At 43.5% G+C, this 7,369-nt stretch overlaps 1 protein-coding gene across 1 annotated transcript in view; it reads left to right on the top strand.

Moving 5' to 3' along the window:
- Positions 1-7,369, top strand: part of CRTC3 (CREB regulated transcription coactivator 3) — a 131,350-nt gene that overhangs the window by 1,508 nt on the left and 122,473 nt on the right. The gene's annotated exons all lie outside the window — the stretch shown is intronic.

Raw genomic sequence — 7,369 nt, 5'->3', positions numbered from 1 at the left:
CTGGGCGACAGAGCGAGACTCCGTCTCAAAAAAAAAAAAAGAATGGGTGGGTGAAAACTGAGGATTAGTGTTGGGGCCTGTGTTGTTTAGGTACATACTGTACATTGTTTATGTACAAATACATGCACTGTATATGTCTGTATACCTATGGTGGATCCAATCTTTCACCCAATTCATGAATCTCCTTTAAAATATCCCTGAGAGGTGAGGTCATGAGTAATGTACAGACTCTCTTTTAAAGGCAAAAATTTTTCACAGATCCTCACTGTTTACATTACTTTCAAATAATAAAAAAAAGTGTTTACTTACTTTCAGGAGACCTTGCTATAGCTCAGGGTCTCTTGAATTTAGCAAGCCTAATCAACTGTGGCCCATATGATAATTCAGTCACCACTTTATTCTAATTACTACAAAATTAGGGTGTCATTTTGCCCTTCACCTGGTACAGGGAATCATTTACATATTAATTCTGCCCGTGTTTTCTTCTTGGCCAGTTACAAGTAAAGTAACACTGCTTGACTCCACTGTGAAATGATAACAGTGAATTTGGCTACTAATGTTTGCTTATTTAAAAATCTTAAGGGTTATTTTCATAAAGAATCACAAAATTAGAACACTTCTCGTGGAGAACTCTTAGATTCCCAGCATGTCTATGAAGGATGTGTCTCTAAGCATCCAAAGATCCCAGTTGGAGGAGTATCCACCTAGTTCATAACTGGTAACTGGATGGCAGATGTACTGACTTTCTAGCCCATTACTAGCCCATGATAGACATACTAATTGATAGGGCAGACATTACTGATCCATCTAGATGCTCTTTCCCCTCTGAGCCTGTGTTGGGATTCAAGTCCTTCTCTACATAATCAAAGCAATTCTTCAGAGTTGGCATTAAATCCTGTTCACCTAGTGGGTTGGATAGACTAGATTGTGGAGGATTTTCTCTAGCTTTAGAAGTCCGGCATTATCAGGAAGCAGTGGGAAAATTTTGAGAAGGGAGTACTAGGAGGAGGAGTTGACTGGTGGTACCTGGAATGGTAAAGAGAGGGAAGAAAGTGGGGTCGGGCATGGTGGTTCACGCCTGTAATCCCAGCACTTTGGGAGGCTGAGGTGGGCGGATCACAAGGTCAAGAGATTGAGACCATCCTGGCCAACATGGCGAAACCCCATCTCTACTAAAAGTACAAAAATTAGCCTGGCATGGTGGCACGCGCCTGTAGTTCCAGCTACTTGGGAGGCTGAGGCAGGAGAATTGCTCGAACCGAGGAGGTAGAGGTTGCAGTGAGCTGGGATCATGCCACTGTACTCCAGCCTGGGCGACAGAGTGAGACTTCATCTCAAAAAAAAAAAAAAGAGAGAGAGAGAGGGGAGGGAAGAAAGTGGTTGCAGGTATGCCTGGGAAGAGGCTCTTCTGTTGTACATTTATTAATGTATTCATTTGTCAGTATTTGAGTGCCTACTTTGTTGTTAATGGGGTGTGTGTTTGTGAGGGAGAAGGGTGAAAACATGGGGCTGTCCTTTAAAGATCTTACTAATTTGTCCCACAAATTTACTTACTGAGTGAGTCCTTAGTGTGTGCCAGGGGTTAGGATGGACACTGGGTATATAGTAATGAGCAAGCAAAACACAGTGTCCTAATGGATTTTAGGATTTAATGAGGAAGACATTCATTTAGTAAGTGAGGACACATTTTGGTGAATATCACCAAAGCAGAAGTAGCTGGAGCTCTGGACATGTATGGTAGGGAGTTCTCACCTCTTCCAGTGGCCTAAAGGCTCAGTGGGAGTAGGGAAGGCGTTTGAGGGTTTGTGTGTTGAGGGAGGGAATATGTTGCAGGTACGGAGAATGGAGATTCAGTAAAAGGGGATGAGGAGGATGATGTGAGATGAGGCTGGAGGCATTCACAGGGATCAGGTTGTAGAGACAGGATTTGGAACTTGATCTTAAGGACAATGGAAAGTCACTGAAGGGGTTAAACCATGGGAGATTTGCATTTTTAAAAGATTCCTCTAGCTCCAGCATGGTGGGTAGAAGAGAGGAGGAGGAGAATTTTAGCAGGAGATGTGATAGTGGCATTTATTAAGATGGTGGCAGTCGGGAGGCAGAGCGGTGAGCAGATTGATACTTAGGAGGTGAAAAGGACTGGGTTCCGTGAATGGGTGAGGAAGGTGAGAAAGAGGGAGGGCTTGAACCATTTCAGGGTGTTCTTCGTTAAGCAGACACCGGCAGGAGCAAGTCTGTGCGGAAATGCTGAGTTTGAGGTGCCTGTGAGGCACATAAGTAGAGATAGTCCAGCAGGCAGCTGTTTAGATGGTTTTGCAGCTTGAGAAGAAAGGCTGGGCTACTGAGAAAAATGGAGGAATTGTTGGTATGTAGCCACAGAAGTAGATTTGGCTGCCTAGGAAGAATTGATGGAACAGATATTGTAAACTGGTGGCTTAGGTTCTGTATTTGGCCTTCTAACATGTTTTTGGTTTTGACCCAAAATGTGGTTAGTTGGTTGGTTGGTTGGTTTTAATTAGGGCTAACAATGAATATTGGGATTTTATAGTAAAATCTGGACTTTGGTTTTTTTTGAAAAATGAGATAATCTAACAATACTCACCCGAGATTTCTGGTTGGCACCAGTTGCCTGGAGCTGAATGTTGGCTGCCCCATTAGAAAGGCCATGGATGTGGTCTTCAGTTTGCCACAGTCTGCACCACTCTCTAAGGTATTCTTTGTAGTGATCCCAGACTGCTTCACTTAGATTCCCTGCTTGGCAGCTATAGGCATTTGAGTTTGTGACCCTTGTCAGAAAGTGAACTGTGAGGCTGGGCGCGGTGGCTCACGCCTGTAATCCCAGCACTTTGGGAGGCCGAGGCAGGTGGATCACCTGAGGTGTCGGGAGTTTGAGACCAGACTGACCAACATGGAGGAACCTAAACTAAAAATACAAAAAATTAGCCGGGCATGGTGGCGGGTGCCTGTAATCCCAGCTACTCAGGAGGCTGAGGCAGGAGAATCGCTTGAGCCTGGGAGGCAGAGGTTGCAGTGAGCTGAAATCGTGCCATGGCACTCCAGCCTGGGCAACAAGAGTGAAACTCCATCTCAAAAAAAAAAAAAAAAAAAAAAAAAGAAAAAAAAAAGAAAGTGAACCATGAAGAGGGCCTAGGAGAAGCCCAAGGAACTAAGGAACTATACACCATTTGAAAGGGAGGTGGAGGAGCTGGCAAAGAAGGCTTGAAGAGCAACCAGAGGGGCAGGAGAAAGCCAGGAGTACTCTTGTGAAGAGGAAGCTGAGCCTAGTGCTGCTGACTTGGTCTGACATAAAAGATGTGTCCTTTGGTCTAGTCATGTGGAGGTCATCGGAGGAGGTCATCGGTAACCTTGGTGAGAGTTGCTGCATTCTCAGGGTGCCGGGTGAAAGGCTAACTGTGAGATGTTGAGGATGGGGGTGAGGAATGGAGATAGGGTTGGAAACTTATTCCAGAAGTTTGGCTGTGAAGAGCAACTTTTGTTGAGGAACCACAGGACTAACTCAGCATATCAACCTGGAGTGTTGATTTGACTTGTATATTTGTGAAGACTCATTATTTTCATGTGAAAATAAACCAATGATAAGACAATAGATATGTCATAGATTAGCGAGGTCTCAGAATGGAGGAGAGAGAGAAGATGGAAGTATTAGATTTCGGCTAAATATTGAGGAGTTTCCTTCTGCTAGGCACTGTAATCCCTTTCACATGTTGTTATCTCACATAGTCCTCAAAATGAGCCTATGGTGTGTCTATCTGGAATTTTCCTCATTTTGTGGATGAGTAAACTGAGGCTTAGAGAGGTATGGTTGCTGAGCTGGTAAGTGGTAGAGCTGGGGTTTGAATCTGGCTATCACAGTGAATGTCTATATACTCAACTACTTTAATTTCCCCCATAAGGATCTTCAACTGCTTTTACTCCCTGCTATAAGGTATCAGCATCATTTATTGAAAAGACTTTTCTTTGCCCATTGAATTACTGTGGCTGTGGCAATTTTGTTGCAATCAGTTGGCCATATAAGTGTTGGTTTATTTTTAGACTCTCTTCTGTTCCAGCAATTTGTATATCTCTCTTTTTGACAATAGCACGCTGTATATTATAGCTTTATAGTAAGGCTTAAAACCTAGTAATTTAAGTCCTCTAACTTACCTCTTTTTGAAAATTGCTCTGGCTAGGCACCGTGGCTCACGCCTGTAATCCCAGCATTTTGGGAGGCTGAGGCGGGCAGATCGCTTGAGCCCAGGAGTTCTAGACCAGCCTCGGTAACATGGTGAAATCCGTCTCTAAAAAAAAAAAAAAAAATACAAAAATTAGTTGGGCGTGGTGGCGCGCGCCTGTGTTTGGGAGGTGGAGGCTGCAGTGAGCTGTAATTGTGACACTGCACTCCAGCCTGGGCAACAGAGACCCTATCTCAAAAAAAAAAAATTGCTCTGACTATTCTAGGTCATTTGCACATCCATAAATTTTAGAATTATCTTGTCAATCTCTCTAAAAGGACCTGCTGGGATTTTGGATTGTAATCGTGTTGGCTATTGTGAGACTTTTCTCAAAAAGCAATTAATGAGGCCTGGATCTCATTTCCTGTAGGCATTAAAGAAAATTCCACTAAGATGTGTGACTGTAGGCCAAAGGTCGCTAACTCAGTCAGTGAGGCAGGTAAGGAAAATGAATGGAGGGGCCAGGAATGAGATGATCATGGCAGCTGATCCTGGGCCATCGTGGAGGGATAACAGGGTATAGTGAGGACTTGGCAAATGCTGTCTAAGGGGGTGGCCTCTTCTCAGCTTCATTCAGCAATGCCTTGCAAGAACATGAGTTCATGTTGTCTGACCTTTCAATCACGAGAAGTTGGAAATCCAGATTTTTAAGCAGTGTCCTGATTTTTTCAATTGAAATTTAATACACTGAATGGGTCAACATCTGGTGGGTAAACAGAACACTCTCTAGGCGAAATGTGGCCCATGGACTGCCAGTCTGTGACCTCGGCCTTAGGCTAATCATTCTTTGGTTCACATGTTCATCATCTGTAAACATGAAGGTGTTGAAGACAGTCTCAAAGTTCTTTTTCTAGCTCAGTGAGTCTAAATTTCAAAAAAGGAAAATGTCAAAGTAACTCAGAGTTTGAAGAGGTAACTGAGATCAGCAATAATGATAATATCTTAAGACGTTGTCCAGAGCTTTACATTTGACATACTACTGTTGTGTCTGTGTCATCTAATCCTCAGTTTATCTTGTGCAGGAGACATCAGAGTTGTTTGCCCAACCACAGGGGAATTCCAGGTTACAATGTCACATCATCCGATAACAGGTCCAGTGCTTTTTGTTTTTTTACAGAGTCTCGCTCTGTCGCCCAGGCTGGAGTGCAGTGGCAAGATCTCGGCTCACTGCAAGCTCTGCCTTCCCACTTCACACCATTCTCCTGCCTCAGCCTCCCAAGTAGTTGGGACTACAGGCGCCCACCACCACGCCCGGCTAATTTTTTTGTACTTTTAGTAGAGGCAGGGTTTCACCGTGTTAGCCAGGATGGTCTCGATCTCGATCTTCTGACCTCATGATCCGCTCGCCTCGGCCTCCCAAAGTGCTAGGATTACAGGTGTGAGCCACTGTGCCTGGTCTTTTTTTTTTTTTTTTTTGAGACAGAGTCTCACTGTGTCACCCAGGCTGTAGTACAGTGGCGTGATCTTGGCTCACTGCAACCTCTGCTTCCTGGGTTCAAGCAATTCTCTTGCCTCATCCTCCCAAGTAGCTAGGATTGCAGGCATGCACCATCACACCCAGCTAATTTTTAGTAGAGATGGGGTTTCACCGTGTTGGCCAGGCTGGCAGTGCTCTTTTTTAACAGTCTTTGAAGGCTCTGGAAATAGGTGCTTTGGGAGGGAGAGCAGTTATGGGGGACTGTGAGATGGCCTTCAGCTCAGTTGAAGACAGGTCCCTGTCTGGATTTATAACTTGGGTTGGTTGAAGTGTCAAGGCTTTTGGGTAAGAGTTGAAGCCTTTGTGAGAACTCTCTGAAGGCAGGAACTTTTGCATACATTCATCTTAGTAAGCCAGTGCCTGGCATACTACCTGACACACAGTTAAGTTTTTGTATCAGTAAATCAATGGATAAATTGATCCTTCAAAAAAGAAATCAAAGGCTTTAAATCAAGGTGGCTGATAATTTTGTCCAGAGAATTTCAAGAATAGTCAGATGCTTTTGGTAAGTACTTTTAGAATGTTAAGATTGAAAGCTGAGACTTTATTCCTGTAACTCCACTCCTAGATGGAAAAAACTCACCATGTCGTCCTCCTCCTGTTTGACCCTGAGATTTGGGTTTTGATTAATAGGTTATAACTGTCTCCCTGTTTAGTACGTTTGAGAAATCAAATATAGCAGGTATAAGGGAAGTTAAAGCCACTAAAGGATTTCATATGCCTTTCAAATTTCCAAATGAGTATAAGTCTTTATCTTTTAAGGATACATACTGAAATATGGAGTGATACGATGTCTGAGATTTCTTTCAGTGAGGCACTGTGGGTAGTGGAGAGGATAAAGATAAAAGATGATTGGATATAAGTTGGTAATTTTTAAGCTAGAAGATGGATAGATGGGGTTTCATTATACTTGTCTTTACTTCACATATGCTATTTGAAATCTTTCATAATAAATGTAAAAAGGAAACAATCGCAGAGCTTTATAGGTTCAACAATACTTTTGGTCAACCAAACTTCACCTTTTTTTTTTTTTTTTTAGTTCGTAATTAGTATCATCAAGGGAAAGATGGGACAAAGGAAAGAGCATGGTGAAAATGGGCATATGGGCTTTGAGGCTGACAGCCGTGGCTCAGCCTCCTGCTAGCCACGTGGCAAGTCACTGAACTGAGTCTGGGTCTCCAGGTCTGTAACAGCAGGAGAGTACAGTCTCATTTGCATGGTTGTGGGGAGGATTAGGGATGAAGTGGGCCAAGTGTCCGAGAACAGCACCTGGCCCATCCTAGGAGCTTAGATCTGGTAGTGTTTTATTATTGTTAGAGACAGAGAGTAATGAAGGGTAAAAATCTGCCCCAGGGCTCTCATCTATAACCCTTTTCTTCTGTATATGAATTAGAGTGCCAACGGTTATGTAACCATGGAGCTAATTTATTATTTTAGAAACAGAACTCTTAAAGACCAGATCAGACCACTTTGAGATTTACAAGAACTGTAACCAGTTTATTGCTTTTTGAAAAATGAAGTAAGGAAGAACTTCCAGAAGAAAGGCATATTAAAATGGTGGGATGCTTGCCGGGCGCGGTGGCTCAAGCCTGTAATCCCAGCACTTTGGGAGGCCGAGACGGGCGGATCACGAGGTCAGGAGATCGAGACCATCCTGGCT

This window comes from Colobus angolensis, unplaced genomic scaffold (genome assembly GCF_000951035.1).
Source record: "Colobus angolensis palliatus isolate OR3802 unplaced genomic scaffold, Cang.pa_1.0 Scaffold264, whole genome shotgun sequence".
Taxonomy (NCBI): domain Eukaryota; kingdom Metazoa; phylum Chordata; class Mammalia; order Primates; family Cercopithecidae; genus Colobus; species Colobus angolensis.
Note: the sequence above shows the minus strand (reverse complement) of the source record. Positions and strands in the feature narration are given on the sequence as shown.